The sequence below is a fragment of the Mus caroli genome, unplaced genomic scaffold (genome assembly GCF_978045245.1).
Source record: "Mus caroli unplaced genomic scaffold, Mus_caroli_1 scaffold_7, whole genome shotgun sequence".
Lineage (NCBI taxonomy): Eukaryota > Metazoa > Chordata > Mammalia > Rodentia > Muridae > Mus > Mus caroli.
Genome location: NW_028227262.1, coordinates 67,658,868 through 67,675,645, shown reverse-complemented (window position 1 = coordinate 67,675,645; position 16,778 = coordinate 67,658,868). Strand labels below are relative to the sequence as shown.

The following is a 16,778-nucleotide window of genomic DNA, read 5'->3' as shown; positions in this document are numbered from 1 at the left end:
TAATACTAGGGATTGCTCACACTTACCACCATACCTGGCTTCTTTACATGGGCTCTGTGGATCAAATCTAGGTCCTCATACTCACCTGACAAGGACTTTATGTACGTTATAGAAAAATCATAATTTGTAATCAAGAACTGGTGACAAGTCTCAACAGATAAATGCACTTAGGGACAAGCCTTATGACTTGAGTTTGATCCTTGAGGTCTATAGAATAAGACACTGACTCTTGAAAAATTTCCCTCTGACCTCCTCATACATGTTGTAGCATGTCTCCTAAAATATATATACATGTACACACACACACACACACACACACACACACATGCACACACACACACAAGTACATACATACATCTGTGGATTTTTTTAAAAGTCCCATGAACTTAAAACGTTTTCCAATTTTGATCATAAGACTCAGATAGACTTTAGTCTGTTTTAAATCTTTGCTTATTGCCTTAAGTGATAGATGACATTTAAGTGAGAAAAGCAACAGAATTGGATCATCACAGACTAAGCTCTACAAGCTTCTCAACTTCTTAAAGTTTCACTGGTCTTATTGTGGCGTTCAAGTTTATGAGAGGAAAAACAAGAGATTTTCATTAGCAAAATTACAGTTTGAACTCAAAGTCCCCTGAATCCTATTCACAAGCCTTCCCTTATTAAAGCAATGTTTGCATTTAAGGTTTGAGGAAATGTAACAACTACCTTCCCCCCTCAAAATTATAAATCACTGGGAGGTAGAAGCATGAAGCATGTGTTGCTATGGATGTCAGAAATGTTCTAAAATTCTTATCCCACCCATCTCTCTTGTCTCTGTCTGTTTCTCTCTGTCTCTGTCTCTGTCTCTGTCTCTGTCTCTGTCTCTGTCTCTGTCTCTGTCTCTCTCTCTCTCTCTCTCTCTCTCTCTCTCTCTCTCTCTCTCTCTCTCTGTGTGTGTGTGTGTGTGTGTGTGTGTGTGTGTTATGTACTCAAACACTGGTGGAGTCCAGGAGATGATGAGGAATGACCTACTTTATATCTCGCTGTCTTATACCTTGAGACAAGGCTACTCACTGAGCCTGTACCAAGGCTGGCAAGTAGCAGCCTTCAAGGTTTTTCTTTGTCTCAAGCTCTCAGAATGCTGGGATCACAGATAGACGTGACCATGCCTGGCTTTTGACACGTGTTCTGGGGATTCCGACTCAGGTCCTTATGCTTTTGCAGCCAGTGCTCTTAACCACGGAGCCATCTCCCTAGCCAGATCACCAGTCTTAATATGGAGCACAGACAATGTGCCTATATGCTATAGCTAATCTTTGTCAACTCAATTGTATGGAGAACTGTATAGAAGTTCTAAGAGGCATGTAGACTGGGGTGTTTATTTCACTGCATGATTTTTTTAAGTTCTTTATAATAAAATTTTAATAAAACTCTAAAACATAAAAATAGAGAATCAGGCACACTAAGAGGTTTAAAATGGTGTTTAGAGTTAAGGGCTTTGAACTCGAGAGGCACAGTGAATGAGAAGATTGGACATAGTGTCCATATCTGGACAAGATCTCCAAGAGCATGAGCCACACTCATAATGATGGGCACTGTTTCCTGGAGTTCTGCAAATGAGTGGGATTATCTCAAAGTTAGGACAGCCCAGAAGAAGGCATGCCTAGCTCTAAAGAGGGGCTAAAATGCATCTTTAGAGAAGATGTAAATTTGTTGTGTGGATAGCTGATTCCCAAACTAAAATGAATAAAGAGTTTTTTAAAAGCCTTCAGGAAGAAAGCAGGGATGCAGGAAACAAAGGAGAATTGAGAGTTTTTAGAAATCTTCCCAGGTGTTTGGGATAGATGAAACAGGGATAGGAAAAAAAGAAGCAGACAGACTCAATTCAGGTTCTAGATCACAAAGAATATTTGCATGTGATATGCCAAGGGTGCAATTTCTGATGGGGACAAGACCAGTGGTGAACTTATTTTACAAACAGCTAAAACTAAGGACCCCATAAACATGGCACTCTGGTTTAAGTTAATCTATTCAACAAAGATTAGTAAATATTTAAGACTGTCTTTGGCAAAGAATACCTAATACACAATCCTGAAAGAATGGTGAGAATTCACAAGGAGAATGGTGCTCTTAAGCCACCATCAATCCAGCTGCATCTTGCCCCTGCGCAGCATCCTCCTGCAGACATACTCAAGAGGATACACTGATACACTTCTTTTAGAGCTATTTAAGGTTCCTGGGTATCAGCCTTGTTGTTTCTTTTAATCTGGCAGAGGTAACTGGACATATGGGAGAGATGATCACTAGGCATAAATATGTGAGGGAGCTGAGAACACTCCATCAACCCACCTGGTCCTCGGAGTCTTCTTGTGTGAGTGGAATCTGTGAAGATTTATGAATGAGGGCAGAAAGGTGGCTCAGGAGATAGGAGGATAAAAGTGGAGCTAGGCTTATCCCTAGCTAAAGGGGGAAAAAAGGAATAAAATGCCTTGCTTTTACACTTTAATATGTTCAAAGGTGCCTGGCCTACATAATTTCATTTGACCCTTACATTAACATTATGCAGGCCTCTTTCCTCGCTTATTATTCAATTCACTCATTAATGAATATTTATGGAGTGACTGTTACACTCCAGGAAATGAGCCAGGCACTAAAGAGGAAACAATAACAAGAGCAGTGTGTTTCTGCCTCAGGGAGCCTTGCTACCTAGACAGGAAATGACACCAAAAATGGATTAAGAGGTCACTAAGTTACTGTAATACAGTTATAACAACCATGAAGAGAAAGGAATCACTGAGATGGGGGTGTGTATTTGGATATGGAAAATACCCCATTGAAGGGTTATGCTTGGGCAGGAATCTAGCACGAAGATGAGCTGGAAAATGAGTCCTGTACAGGATTCTAAGCCAACAGAACAGGGTCCTGGGGTAAGAGCTAAGCTGAGGAAGGTCCAGGAAGTAAACCTGGATCCATATTCCTGGGAAGAGGGGTACAAAGAAGGGTCTCCCCAACTGGTTATGTTCAACGTGTAAGGTACAGAAATGAAGACCAGTGGTGATATTTGCTATGTTTACATTTTTTCAAATAAATAAATAAATAAAAGAGGAATTTAACAGATAACTAGGAATACTTAAAAGTAATAAATAGAATTTGATCTTAACAAGGACAAATGGCAAGACAAGAAGAAATGATGGGATGGGAACTTGGAGGTTGGAAAGAATATCGAGGAGCTCAGGAGTGCAGAGTGAGCAGAAGGGGCTGATGAGCTGCCCGAGAGTGAGGGATGGTGCCGCTGATTAGGGTGTACACAGATGTGGCACTCAGTAGAATTGGTCTTCATTTATCCTTGATGCCATACTGTCAGCAAGGAATGCCTCTTTGGTGGCAGTAGAATATAGAGGATTGTGAGCTGCCGGGGTCCTCTGAAAGATCAGTGAACACTGCTCAACCCCTGAGCCATTTCTCTACCCTGTAAACAACTTCTCGATGACAGCTGAGACCCAAAGGGAAGCAAAAGCAAATGAGAAATGGATTCAAAAGTTCTATGACTCAACCAGGATTGTGTGGGCAACAGAATGAGACAGCTAGGACTAACCTGGACATTATCATGTCAACTCAGCTACTCTTTGGACCATACTAAACTTTACTTGAGAAGCATTGCCATCTCCAAGCAGAAACAGAGAGATCATTTTTTTAAGTAGATATTTTCTTCATTTACATTTCAAATGCTATCCACAAAGCCCCCAATACCCTCCCTCCACCCTGCTCCCCAACCCACCCATTCCTGCTTCCTGGCCCTGGCATTCCACTGTACTGGGGAATATGATCTTTGCAAGACCAAGGGCTTCTCCTCCATTGATGGACAACTAGGCCATCCTCTGCTACATATGCAACTAGAGACATGAGCTCTGGGGGTAACTGGTTAGTTCATATTATTGTTCCTCCTATAGGGTTGTAGACCTCTATAGCTCCTTGGGTACTTTCTCTAGCTCCTTCATTAAGGGCCCTGTGTTCCATCTTATAGATGACTGTGAGCATCCACTTCTGTATTTTCCAGGCACTGACATAGTCCCACAGGAGAGAGCTATATCAGGGTCCTGCCAGCAAAATCTTTCTGGCATATGCAATAGAAACAGAGAGATCTTACAAGCAAAATATGTCATTCTTCAAGAGATAATAATGTATGTGGAAGTTCAGTGAAGAAAGAGCCTCTTCACTTCAGCGTGTCTCTGTCTATCTATATATGTATATAGATATAGATAGGTAAATAGATAGATATAGATTACTTTAGCAGTCTAGCTGATGGTCCTCTAGTTCATCAAAGTGGAAACTGAGGCATTAAAACTTTGAATACTTCGCTCTTCTGTGTTCTGAAAATTGTTTTTAGAAATAGGAACAATGATTGTTTGTTGAGGCTGCACACTTGCCAACAAACAAAGTGGGTGAAATAAAATGTGGGGAAAATTAGTTTTGCTCTGTACCCTTGCCTGGTAATGAAATATCCAATTAAAAGAAATTATGAGCCTTTAAGGATGATTGCTCTTGCACAAAGTGAGCTGAAATGGAAATTCATAACCACACGCCATCTCCATCCTAGAAGCCTATTAATCGGAACGATTTTCATAAAAGCTTAGGTTGAACACTCTCATTAACAAGGCATACCTTTGTGGAGCAGTATCCAGCTTTGAGCTTAGAAAATGGTCTCAAGTTCTCTGTCCTTTAAGCCACAGGATTCAGAATTACATTTCAGCAATACTCATCAAAACAAACAGCTGGGCTTTCCAGGCCTGGTTCCATAACATTTCTGTAGACTTTTGTACCATGAACATATTGCCTTAAAGACCACAAGAAAGGACATAAGGTGATACATGTCTATGTATAGTAAATGCATTTTTAAATCTCTTTGTGTGTGTGTGTGTGTGTGTGTACACATGTGCACCTGCAGATTTGTGCACACACAGGTGCATACTGGCCACAGCAGTTCTGTGAGAGTCAGAGGATAATCTGTGTGTGTGTGTGTGTGTGTGTGTGTGTGTGAGTGTGTGTGTGTGCATCATGCATGTGTGTTAATACACACAGGTGCACAGCTGCCACAACATATATGTGGGAGTCAGAGGATAGCCTCAAGCACCAGTCCCCACCTTCTACCTTCTTCAAGCAGGGATCTTCTGTTGGTTTACTCCTATATACTCGAAGCCAGCAGAACTGCAAGCTCCCAGGGTGTGATGACTAATCTTAGTTGTCAACTTCACACAACTGGGAAGAGGGATCCTCTACTGAGAAGTTGCTTCCATCAGATCCCTCTGTGAGTATGTCTGCAGATGCACTTTATTAATGACTGAAGTAGAAGGGGCCAGCATACTGTGGGAGTTACTGTTCCTGAGCAAGTAGTCCTGGACTGGGTAAGAAAGTTGGTCAAGCATGAGCCAGAGAGCAACCAGCAAGCAGGGTTTTTCCATGGTTCCTCCTTCAGTTCCTGCCTCCAAACTCCTACCTTGAGTTCCTACCTCAGCTTCTCTTAATGATGGGCTGCAATCTGTAAGCAAGTAAACTCTTTTCCCTAAAAGTGGATTTGGTCAGTGATTTATCATGGCAGCAGAGAGGCAAATTAGAATTCATGGATTTCTGCCCTCTCCACCTCCTATCTTTGCCTATGACTCCTTAGAGTGCAGACAATGATGCCCAGTTTAAATGAGTTCTGGGAAACTGGACTCAGGTGCTCACACTTCTATAGGAAGTCTTAGCATCCACTGAACCAACTCTACAGCCCCAGTACATGCAATATTTGATAGAACATAATCTCTTTCTCTGTCTTTGTCTCTGTTTCTGTGTATGTGTGTGTGTCTGTCTCTGTCTGTCTGTACCTGTCTCTCTTTCTCTCTGTCCAGGATTTTCTCTCTTTCTCTCTCTCTCTCTCTCTCTCTCTCTCTCTCTCTCTCTCTCTCTCTCTCTCTCTCTCTCTCTGTGTGTGTGTGTGTATGTGTGTGTGTTGTGTATATGCACACCCTTAAAATATTTCTAGATCCAAGTTTGCTAACACAATATTCACAAATAAGCCATGAAATTTCATTCAGTAGCTCTAATATTTTTCTGGAAATCAGTGAAAACTTAATCTCTGTTTTCGTCCACTGCAAGCAGGCAGGTTATCTGAAACAATGTGGATCTTGACATTTAATCTTTCCTCTCATTTTCCCATGTACCATTTCCACATACAGATGTTTTTGGTAATTAATCATTAATCCAGACACATTATTTTGAGAGGATTTTGATGCATTCTCACGCAGCCGACAATGATAAAGGGGAAAATGCATGCCTACTTCTAAGTGTGTGTATGTTTGCTGGGAAGTGGCTCAGGTCAAAACTGTACTTCAGTATTTACTTAACTGAAAATGAATGACTACAAGAAAGCATGGTAACAATGGTAAGAATGGTAATTAACCACCACCTTTGGCACTGATTGGTCACTATGATAGTTGTTTAATAATATATATACTTCACTGCTTCACTGCTTTCTAGAGCTGGGAAGATGACTCAGAGTCTAAAGATTTTACTAAGCAAGCATGAGGACCTGGCCTCAGAATCCCAGCACCCACACATAAAGAAGAGCCTGACAACATTCACATAAAAGCCCAGTGCTCAAGGTCAGACACAGGAGGATCCCTGAGGCTTGTTGACCAGCCAGTCTATACAAGTCAGTGAGCACCAGGGTCGGAAAGAAACCCTGTCTTCAAAAGTAAGGTAAAAAAGCAACTGGAAAAGGTACCTGACATCAATCACTGGCCTCCATATTCACCTATATACATGAGCACACATGTATACACACATATGAACACCTACACACAAGATAAATGAATGATAGATGCATGCATGGGTAGATAGATAGATAGATAGATAGATAGATAGATAGATAGATAGATAGATAGATAGATAGATATACAGGTAGAATAATTGATGCCCAACTCTTTCAGGGACTTTTCTTACACACACACACACACACATCCATATATATATATATATATATATATATATATATATATATATATATATATATCTTTAAAACTCCCTGGAGATTCAACATCTGCAATATATTTACAGGTAGCCCACAAGCTCTGCTACAGTTTCTGATACCCATGAAGTTTATGGAGAAGTTGTAAAATCTATCCATTCTCTTTACTTAGAGTTCTGCAAAAGTTTAGCCTTCATAGGTGGAAAAGCATAGGTCACTGCTAGAGATAGAAGAGAAATTTGTTGCAGGGAATGGCTAAGAGGCACTTAAAGAAATGTTCAATACTTACCTGGCAGGGGAGATATCATGATCATGAAGGTGGTTTTCCCAGGGTGAGGCTTATCCATTGCTTATCCGGATGTGCTGACACCTGCGATTTCCCCAAATGCGGGAGACTGCATAATTTGTGGTAGTGGGGGACTACATTCACACTCTCTCCCGAAGAAAGAAAAAAAAAAGAAAGAAAGAAACATTCAAAGTCCTTGGTCATCAGGGAAATGCAAATCAAAACTACCCTAAAATTCCACCTTATCCCAATCAGAATGGCTAAGATCAAAAATTCAATTTACTACACATGCTGGTCAGGATATGGAGAAAGAAGAACACTCCTCCACTGCTAATGGGATTATAAATTGGTACAACCACTATGAAAATCAATCTGGAGATTCCTCAGAATATTGAAAATAGATATATCTACCTGAAGACCCAGCTATCTACCTCAAGACCACTCTTGAGAATATACCCAAAAGATGCCCCCACCATACCACAAGGATACATGTTCCACTATGTTTATAGCAGCCTTATTTGTAATAGTCTGAAGCTGGAAACAACCCAGACGTCCCTCAACCAAAGAATGGATGTAGAAAATGTGGTTCATTTACATAATGGAATATTATTCAACTATTAAAAACAAGGGCATCATGAATTTTACAGGCAAATGGATGGAACTAGAAAATATCAGGCTGAGTGAGGTGACCCAGACCCAAAGAACATGCATGTATGTACTAACTGATAAGTGAATATTAGCCAAAAAAAAATACAGAATACCTAGGAAACAACACACAGACCTTAAGAAGTGTAACAAGCAGAAAGGCCCATGTGAGGATGCTTCAATCCCATTAAGAAGGGGAAGAAAATAATCAGTGGAGGCAGAGGGGGGCACCTGAGTACGAGAGGAGAGGAGAAGGGAAGGGGAAAGGGGGAACAGGATCAGGTATGAGGGGACAGGAGAGAAGCCCAGACAGCCAGGAGAATGAATGAAAATATGCAGCCTCAGGAGGTGGGAGATGGGGGGACCCTCTAGAAAGTACCAGAGACCTTGGAGACAAGAGACTCTCAGGACTCGATTGGGGGGGTTGAGTTTAGACAAAATGCCTTACAGTGGGGAGAGGTAATTCAAAGAGTCCACCTTCAGTAGATTGGGCCTCAAGTGGAGGAACAGGGTTACTAATTCACAGTCAAAATACCCAACAATTGGACTGAAGTGGGTAGCCCCTATGATGGAATTAGAGGAAGGATTGATGAAGCTGAAATGGAGGCTGATCCCATAGGAAGATCAACAGTCTCAACCAACCTGGACCCCATCAAGTTTCCCAGAGCCTGAGCCAACAACTAGGCAACATAGAAGAGCTGGTCCAAGGCCCCACCCTTGGCACATAGAGAGCAGAGGACTTTCTGATCTGACCTCAGTGGGAGAAAATGAGCATAATCCTCAAGAGATTTGAGGGCCCTGGGAAAGGGAAGTTCTGGTGGGGGGAACACCTTTTCAGAGGCAAGGAGGAGAAATGGGATAAGGAACAGGGGGAGGGGGAACTGGGGAGGGACAACACCTGGAATGTAACTAAATAAAATAATTAAATTTAAAAAATTAGAAAAAAAGAGCATTCTCTGCTAAGGTATCAAGTATCATTAAAATCACCCAGTGCACTTGCTGAATAGTTAATGTGCAGTAGAGTGTCAGGGATACAGGATTCTTGAGGAGTATGCCAGGATAAATGAGTTGAACAATACATCTCCTCTTAGTGGACCTACACATCTCTCTATTTTAATCAAAACAGTTGTGCTTTGCTAATATTGAGTTCAGGAGCAACTTGTCAGGATGAACTAGCATCCCAACACAGCAAACAGAACATGGGACTCTCAAACCCCTCCCATGGAAGAGAGAATAAATTAAGTCTTGTCTCTCTAACCAAGATTGGATGGTATAAGACCTCCTGTGGAAAATTTTAGAAACAAGAATGAAGATAGACTATTAAACCAACTCCTAATGATTTAGCATCACACCCATAGATTATGTTTCTCTCAACCCTCATCAGAGAAACTTCTCTTTATAGTGATTGACACAGAGGACTACAACTGATCAAGATGCAGAGAATAAGAGGCTGCAGAACACTTGGTCTTGAATGGGACATCTACATCACATCATTTCACCCAAAGGATCGTAGTAAAAGAGAAAACAGAAAGGTTATAAGAGTCATGAGAAAGAGTGTTTTCTGAAAGTAACAGATCAGCTGCCATATGAACTCACAAGTGTGGTCACAGCATGCGTAAAATCTACACAGACTCATGTCAGGGAAAGTTCCAGCATGGAGAGGAGATGTAGACACAAAGTCCCATCTCTAGCTAAGTAGTTATTGGAAGGTGATAGCTTCTGAGAGACGAGGGAGTTTTCTGTAAGAGTGTGTCGCTAGTGGTAGGCCACCCTCCGGAGACAGCCACACATCCAGGAGTGTGAGGATGGTGCAAACTGTACCAGATGGATTTAAAAAAGAATAGGATACAAAGTTGAGTGGCTAGAAAAGGAGAGATGGATTTTGGAAAAGTGAGTGAAAGTGAACAAGGTGTGTTGTATGAAACTGTCAAAGAATCAATGAAAAGAAGAACAATGTTAGGAGTCACTTTGGCATAACCTTGAGAGGGTGTAATGTTTTCATTTTCTCTTCTTGAAGAATGAAATGTTAAGTCCAAGCAAGAGTGCAGGGGTTAGAGGTTTATGGTCTTTGGAGGAGTGACCATGGAAAATAGTAAAGAAAGATATGTGCAAACAAATCTTCAAAGCCTGGTAGAATGAAAAGATCTTCAGCACCCTAATGGGGAGAAAGAAGGTTTTGCTGTGCTAGCCAGTGGTTTGCCATGGATAGTTTTTTCCTGGTGGAAGATAGAGATCTAACATTAAAGAGTTTAACCACACAGAAATGGTATCAATTACTACAACATTAGACATCACAATAAGAGAGACATGTGTAATTTAGGCATTTGAACTTGGTGTTTTGGGTTTGTGAAATCAAATGGCATTCAAACTTACAAGAGCCACACAGCTTTGCTTCTGTGCAGAGCTTTGAGTTCTTCTTATGGTCAGTTAAGTGTTTAGTGTTATTCCTTGCCACCCCCCACTTTAGTCTAGAATGGAAGATATCTCTGAATCTGAAGGAGGAAGAATTTACAAAAATAAATGGCACATCAATTAAGGTAAAGTTAGTTTGTAGAGGGAAGTGCCCATGTTTGAAAGTGATGTCTAATTGAGTGGCAGACAAAGTGATGAATCAGAGAAAGATTTGACAGACTAGGCTATGGCCAACTCTCAGAAGAGAGAGAAAAGAGAAGCTACATGAGAAAGCAGTGCTGAGAAGGAGGCAGTTTTACCAGGAGAGTTTTACAGAGACAGGTTACAGAGAGAACAAGCTAGACACACATGAAGACAGAACAAGCCAGAGAATGAGGAACCAGAAGATTAGAACAGATTGCCAAAGTTAGTATGAGGCCAAGCAGAGCAATTCAGTCAGAAGCTGAGAGAAGCCAAATTGATTCAATCATTTTGGATAGGAGTTTTAAGTCAGACAGCTCAGTTTTACCAGCCAGCCAGAGTTTGGAAAGAACTAGAAAGGGTGAGCTTATACAGCAGTAGCTCTCAGAAACTGAAAACATTCTAGGCCTACATCAGATTAGAGGCTAGAGGCTTCCAGGACTAGGCAGTAAACCTCAGAGGTAACAATTACATCAGGCAAATGAAAGTTACTTTTACAAGCTTCCCCCTACAATGAATGGGAACAAATACAGAGACCCACAGCCAGACCTTATGCAGAGAATGAGACCTTGGAACACTCACATCTAAGTGGGAGGCAACTCTCAAACCCTTGCCCTCAGAACTCCAGGAACCCCTCTCAGAAGAGAAGGCAGAAAGAATTTGGAGATGTGAGCTCTCAGCTATTCCTGTTGGCATGCCCTTGCTCTGCCATCATGGATTCTACACTCTCTGAAACTGTAAGGCCAATTAAACACTTTATTTTATAATTTGCCTTGGTCATGGTGTTTTACCACAGCAATAGAAAAATAATGAACACAATATACCTAGATGAAATTTGACTAGCTGCCTAGTTTCTGTTACTGTGAACTCACCCATAATGATAGACTGTTCCTTTATCTATGAGCTAAAATAAACCTTTTGCTCTTTTAATATCTTTTCTAAGAGTATATCACCAAAGCAACTAGAAGAAAAAACTAAGAAACTGTTACTAGTTCTTATAAGTGGAGATTTTCTCAAAGTACACATTAACATAAAAGTATATATTATAAAAAGCACATATTAATTATGCAAAAAAAAGCAGACACTTATAAAAACTGTATTTTCTTCTATACCTACACTGGAATTGCAATTAGGGTTGTGTGGGTGTTCCTACAATACATGCACATGTACCAACACATAGACACACATACAAGTAGGAAAGGTATGCCTCTCCATGTGCATTTTCAGGTCTTATGTTTCATGTAAAAACAGCTTGTAAAAGTAGAAAACTTGGCAGTAACAAGAAGGTCATCACAGTGTCACAGGGTGGTGCTGATGGGAGTGGAGGTTAAAAGTAAAGTCAGGACACATCCAGACATGGATGGGGAAAGGTGCCCAGAGACCTGCTCTTTGCTGAACCCTATTGGCAAACCATAGACACATAAAGCCTCTGCTTACCACCAGGCAACACAGTGAGGTTGTTGGAAGACATTCAAAGACCTACCTACCAGCATGTCATGGAGTATGGGCAGGGAGAAATGCCCAGAGACCTGCCTGAGACACCTAGATGCCCATTTACCACTTTACCATGCACTGCAGACAGGAAATGCTGCTCAACCATATGGCTTGCCTGAAACAGGAGACACTACTATGTGCAAATGTGTGGTAGCCAGATGGGGGAGAAGGAAAGTAGACCAGTTTGATCCTTGTGAAGAGAAATGGAACTGGAGACACAAGAATGGAGACAAGTAGCCCATTATGAGTAGCCAACAGGCCACCTAGAGATATAGTGAAGTCCCATCCCAGTATGTGCTGCTGCCGAAGGCCATGTCTGGGTTTGTAGCTATAGGGCTACAGGGATTGGTATTAATGCCTGTGGCTCATTTTACCACTAGAGACTCTGAGGACAGGCAGGCCTGGTCTGGGTAGCTGCATAGGACAACATGGATGCCCAGGGGGCTGAGCTGAACTGGCCCCATCCCTCACTGACTGTGGACCCATATCTCACCACCAGCAGCACTAAGGAGAATGAGCCTTTGCCTTGCCTGGGCAACACAGTAGAGCTTGCCCTGATGTTGAAGGCATGGGTGAGCCAGTCCAGAATGCAATCAGTGGGAGTGCTAACCCCACTCATGGGCTGTAGCACTTGGGAGAGTTGGCCCTGCCCCTTGACTGGGCAGCACAATGGAGCTGGCTATGGATGCATGGGTGTGGGTGAGCTGGCCCAAGGGCATGAGAGCAGTAGAGCTGACCCTGCCTCCTGCCGAAGGCAATCAGAAAAGTGCTAAAGAGTTTATGCTAGTGGTGCCAATAAAGAAAAGCCAATGCGCTGACTGGATCAGCCACCATCCAAGCCCAGATCCAGGGTTTTGAATTAACCCACCCCAAAATCAAGATCATCTGTGAACTGCTGGAGTGTGTATAAGGACCAGCCCTGCTGATAGAAACCTACAGGATTTCCATGACATAGGAGAACCATAGGATAACTGGAAGGAGTCCCAGTAAGGATCCAATATTAATGGTGTCATAGAAGCCAGAGACCTCAAACCAGACCAATGACTCATTGAAATGAACATTTGCAAGTGAAGATGTGTGGACAGAGAGATATACTATGGGACAAACTACGGCACACTACAGCTTCCACGATGAGATGTTTTCTATGCTTTGGTTTGTTTTGTGCATTCTGCTTCTGTAGCTTTTTTTTTTTTGGAAGGGGATTCAAAGACAGAGGGCAGACAGGAGGGGATGGAGAGGAGTGGGATTAGGGTGCATGATGTGAAACTCACAAAGAACCAGAAAAAGTTTCTTTAAGGTAGAAAACTTGATGAATGAATATAAAATGTTATTAAAGTTCTAACTTCATAAGAATAAAAGTGTATTTACATAATAAACTTGCCAGTTTGTCAACCCATAGGTGACAGAACAACAAAGCCACAGGGCTCTGACAAAATGATGGTGACAAAGGTGCCATACCTAATGCTGTTCCCAAACTTTGCCTTTAATCTTAAGCTCATGCTTGCTGAAGAATGGGGGCTCTTTTCCTTCTTTCTCCCAGGCTTCCCTGCTGTGTTAATCACATATCCTATTGCCATGACAAAATACCTGACTGAAAAAACTTAAGGGAGGAAGGCCTTGTTTGACTCACAAGTCAAGAAGGGATGCAGTTCACCACAGTGGAGAAGGCACGGCGAGAAGCCCATAAGGCCACTGGCCATACTGCACCTGCAGTGAGGAACACAGAACTGAATGCTTGATGGAGTTCAGCTGGTTTTCTCCTTTGTCCCTTCTCAGTTTGCCTGGGACCCCAGTCCCATACATGGGGTAGGTCTTCCATTTTCAGTTAAACTTCTATACAAATGCCCTCAAAGACATGCCCAGAGCTGTAGCTCCTATGTGCTTTGCTTCCAAATTCAGTCAAGTCAACAACTAAGATGAAGCACCACACCCACCAGTTCAGCAGCAAGCTGGGAAGTCCTGCTGAGCGCAGGAGATCACTCACTGCTCACTCACACACATTGCTGCCTTGTCAGGTTAGTAGCCAATGAATGAATTGTTATTTTTAGCCTTGCATGACTTCCTGCTACATAATCTTCAGTTCTAGTATAGAAGGAAGAGAAGGCCAGTGGCTTTGTAACTCTCTTCTACAGATGTGCATGTTGTTGCGGTCAAATTCCCAATGTAACTTCTATCTGCATCTTCAATAGACCTGTGATGGCAGATTTTTAAGTGAACGAAATCATTTGCCACTTCTCCCTTAGAGATGGCATCTCACTCTCCTTTTTTCCTTTCCTTTTCTTTCTTTCCCTATTTCTAAATAACGTTCTTTCTTTCTTTCTTCCTTATTTTTGATACAGGTCTCACTATGTAGCCCTGGCTGGCCTGGACCTCTCTATGTAGACCAAGCTGACTTTGAACTAACAGATACTCTCCTGACTATGCCTCCCTAGAGCTGAGATTTAATGCTGAGATTAAAGGTATGTGCCACCACTATACATAACTTCGCTATCCCTTTCCTTTTTTTAATTTTTAATATTTTTATTACATATTTTCCTCAATTACATTTCCAATGCAATCCCAAAAGTCCCCCATAACCCCCCCCCCACTTCCCTACCCTCCCATTCCCATTCTTTTGGCCCTGGCATTCCCCTATATTGGGGCATATAAAGTTTGCAAGTCCAATGGGCCTCTCTTTCCAGTGATGGCCGACTAGGCCATCTTTCGATACATATGCAGCTAGAGACAAGAGCTCCGGGGTACTGGTTAGTTCATCATGTTGTTCCAACTATAGGGTTGCAGATCCCTTTAGCTCCTTGGGTACTTTCTCTAGCTTCTCCATTGGGAGCCCTGTGATACATCCAATAGCTGACTGTGCTCATCCACTTCTGTGTTTGTTAGGCCCCGGCATAGTCTGACAAGAGACAGCTCTATCTGGGTCCTTTCAGCAAAATCTTGCTAGTGTATGCAATGGTGTCAGCATTTGGAAGCTGATTATGGGATGGATCCCTGGATATGGCAGTCTCTAGATGGTCCATCCTTTCATCACAGCTCCAAACTTTGTCTCTGTAACTCCTTCCATGGGTGTTTTGTTCCCAATTCTAAGAAGGGGCATAGTGTCCACACTTTGGTCTTCATTCTTCTTGAGTTTCATGCGTTTACCAAAAATGTATCTTATATCTTGGGTATCCTAAGTTTTGGGCTAATATCCACTTATCAGTGAATACATATTGTGTGAGTTCCTTTGTGATTGTGTTACCTCACTCAAGATGATGCCCTCCAGGTCCATCCATTTGGCTAGGAATTTCATAAATTCATTCTTTTTAATAGCTGAGTAGTACTCCATTGTGTAAATGTACCATAATTTCTGTATCCATTCCTCTGTTGAGGGGCATCTGGGTTTTTTCCAGCTTCTGGCTATTATAAATAAGGCTGCTATGAACATAGTGGAGCATGTGTCCTTCTCACCGGTTGGGACATCTTCTAGATATATGCCCAGGAGAGGTATTGCTGGATCCTCCGGTAGTACTATGTCCAATTTTCTGAGGAACCGCCAGACTGATTTCCAGAGTGGTTGTACAAGCTTGCAATCCCACCAACAATGGAGGAGTGTTCCTCTTTCTCCACATCCTCGCCAGCATCTGCTGTCACCTGAATTTTTGATCTTAGCCATTCTGACTGGTGTGAGGTGGAATCTCAGGGTTGTTTTGATTTGCATTTCCCTGATGATTAAGGATGTTGAACATTGTTTCAGGTGCTTCTCTGCCATTAGGTATTCCTCAGGTGAGAATTCTTTGATCAGTTCTGAGCCCCATTTTTTCATGGGGTTATTTGATTTTCTGGAGTCCACCTTCTTGAGTTCTTTATATATATTGGATATTAGTCCCTTATCTGATTTAGGATAGGTAAAGATCCTTTCCCAATCTGTTGGTGGTTTTTTTTGTCTTATTGATGGTGTCTTTTGCCTTGCAGAAACTTTGCAGTTTCATAAGGTCCCACTTGTCAATTCTCGATCTTACAGCACAAGCCATTGCTGTTCTATTCAAGAATTTTTCCCCTGTGCCCATATTTTCTAGGCTTTTCCCCACTTTCTCCTCTATAAGTTTCAGTCTCTCTGGTTTTATGTGAAGTTCCTTGATCCACTTAGACTTGACCTTAGTACAAGGAGATAGGAATGGATCGATTCGCATTCTTCTACATGTTAACAACCAGTTGTGCCAGCACCATTTGTTGAAAATGCTGTCTTTCTTCCACTGGATGGTTTTAGCTCCCTTGTCGAAGATCAAGTGACCGTAGGTGTGTGGGTTCATTTCTGGGTCTTCAATTCTATTCCATTGGTCTACTTGTCTGTCACTATACCAGTACCACGCAGTTTTTATCACAATTGCTCTGTAGTAAAGCTTTAGGTCCGGCATGGTGATTCCACCAGAGGTTCTTTTATCCTTGAGAAGAGTTTTTGCTATCCTAGGTTTTTTGTTATTCCAGATGAATTTGCAGATTGCACTTTCTAATTCGTTGAAGAATTGAGTTGGAATTTTGATGGGGATTGCATTGAATCTGTAGATTGCTTTTGGCAAGATAGCCATTTTTACAATGTTGATCCTGCCAATCCATGAGCATGGGAGATCTTTCCATTTTCTGAGATCTTCTATAATTTCTTTCTTCAGAGACTTGAAGTTTTTATTATACAGATCTTTCACTTCCTTAGTTAGAGTCACGCCAAGATATTTTATATTATTTGTGATTATTGAGAAGGGTGCTGTTTCCCTAATTTCTTTCTCAGCCTGTTTATTC

The 16,778-nt window shown here is 41.8% G+C and overlaps 1 non-coding gene across 1 annotated transcript; it reads left to right on the top strand.

Moving 5' to 3' along the window:
- Positions 1 to 7,269: 7,269 nt before the first annotated feature.
- LOC115031436 (U1 spliceosomal RNA) lies at positions 7,270 to 7,429 on the top strand. Its single transcript, XR_003837061.1, has one exon. It is a non-coding gene; the product is annotated as a U1 spliceosomal RNA (small nuclear RNA).
- Positions 7,430 to 16,778: the final 9,349 nt, after the last annotated feature.